Here is a 2192-nt window from a genome sequence, read left to right as displayed (position 1 = left end):
ATCCAGAGATAGTAGCACACTAGTCTAATGTGCGTGGGAGATTGCATCATGTCCCAGCAGGTTAAAAGGGGCTGGTGTGAAACAAAAGTTTCAATAATATTGATTGTGCCCACTGAGGAGTTTAACATAGTGCTTCTCAAATCTTAATGCGCCTCGGAATCACCTGGAGATCTTGTTAAAAAGCAGGTTCTGTCTGCCGTCTTTCTGTGCTGTCATAATGGTGCGCACAAATGTCCTGACTGATATTCTCAAGAGCATCAACAATGCCAAAAAGAGAGGTTCTTATTAGCCTGTACTCCAAAGCCAACATCCAGTGTCTAACTGTGATGATGAAGCATGATTAAATTGGCCAATCTGAAGTCACTGATGATCACAGAGCTGGGAAAATTGTTGTGAACCTCACAGGCAAGTTACACAAGTGTGGAGATCAGACCCAGATTTGATGTACAACTCAAAGATCTAGAAAAATGGCAGAATAACTTGCTACCATCCAGTCACTTTGGTTTCATTATGCTGATAACCTTAGCTGGCATCAAGGACCACAAAGAAGCAAGATGAAAACACACAGGTGGGAAAATCTTGGGCTTCTTTTTTTAGGGATATAATGTGTGTATGGTCAGTTGCTCAGTCGTGTCCGACTCTTTGTGACCCCATGGACTGTAGCCCACCAGGCTCCTCTGTTCATTGGATTCTCCAGGTAAAAATACTGGAGTTTGTTGCCATCTCCTCCTCCAGGGGATCTTCCCACAGGGATTGAACCCACATCTCCTGAGTCTCCTGCTTTGGCAGGCGGATTCTTTACCATTGCGCCACTTGAGAAGTAATATATACATGCAAAGAAAATGCCTCACTGGGGGAAAAAAGAATAGATTCTGACTCATCAGTTGCAAGTGGAGATTTGACAAGCTGCCGGGTGATGCCGAGACTGCTGGCTTTCGGACCTCATTTTGAGTAGCAGGGGTCTAATACAGGGGTGAACAAATTTCCTCTGTAATGGGCCAGATGGTAAATATTGTAGCTTTGTGAACCATGGGATTCCTGCTGCAACTGCTTAACTCTGCAGTACTGAAAAAGGGTGGCCATAGAAAACACTCAAACAAACAAGCATGATTGTGTTCCAATAAACCTGTATTTACAAAAACCCAGCAGACCGAATTTGGCCTATGGGCTGTATGTAGTTTGCCTACCCTTTATCTAATACAGGTAAATCAACATACCACTCTCGTAATGAACATCAGTGAGCTTGTCACCTGAGTGCCCAATAATTCCCTCTCATATGATAACTTCCTTTTCCTGCAGATCCACTTCCCTCTCCCCACTATGATGCCAGGAGCAGAGTACCCACTGCCAGGCTCTCACAACGGGCCTCTGCTTCCAGACCCCAGTGGACTGGTTCAGAATGGTGGCAGAAGTCCAAGGGGCATCATTCACATTCACATCATCCATACTCTCTTGCACAGAGTGCTGCACTCCAGGGGTATCCTCTACAGAGAGAACCATACACCTGACTACAGCAGGCTACTCAGAGTCTTTCCTTAAGATTCTGGAATTGAGTGTAGGGGATTCCTGTTTTTGTCTGCCTGTCTGTTCTCTTAAGTGGAGAATACATAAGCAGAGACAAACCCTTTAAAAAAAAACAACTCTGTTTACTGGGATGCAGATAAAGTTAGTAGAAAGAAGGAAGCATATATTCAGAGAGAGACAATGGTGAGAGCTGGTGAGAGGGGCTTCCTGGGTTTTCAGCAGCTCTGCAATCACTGACTCCAGGTCACCTTGAGGTCCAGCTGCATCCTTGCCTTTGCCTTCTGTGAGAAGACCTTCTATAAATGTATTTTTCTTTTGCTTAAATCCAGTAGAACTCGGATGCCTGCAAACTTTAGTCCTAATAGCATTGATAAGCAACAAAAAAGTTCTTCAATGAAATTCAAATTTCATAGGATTTTTAAAAAAATCAATGGATAGGGACTTTCCTGGTGGTCCAGTGGCTAAGACTCCACACTACCAACGCAGAGGGCCTGGGTTGATCCCTGGTCAGGGAACTAGATCCCATATGCTGCAACTAAAAGTTTGCATGCCACGATGAAGACTCACCACATCCAAACAAATAAATGTTAATTAATTAATTTATTTATTTAGCCTGTGCTAGGTCTTCATTGCTGTGTATGGGCTTTCTCTAGTTGCGGCAAGCAGGA

The 2192-nt window shown here is 43.9% G+C and overlaps 1 pseudogene; it reads left to right on the top strand.

Moving 5' to 3' along the window:
* Positions 1-217: 217 nt before the first annotated feature.
* On the top strand, positions 218-597 carry LOC112585485 (annotated as a pseudogene).
* Positions 598-2192: the final 1595 nt, after the last annotated feature.

This window comes from Bubalus bubalis, chromosome 6, assembly GCF_019923935.1.
Source record: "Bubalus bubalis isolate 160015118507 breed Murrah chromosome 6, NDDB_SH_1, whole genome shotgun sequence".
In the NCBI taxonomy this organism is placed as follows: Eukaryota; Metazoa; Chordata; class Mammalia; order Artiodactyla; family Bovidae; genus Bubalus; species Bubalus bubalis.
The sequence above is the reverse complement of the archived record's forward strand: the minus strand, read 5'-3'. Positions and strand labels throughout refer to the sequence as shown.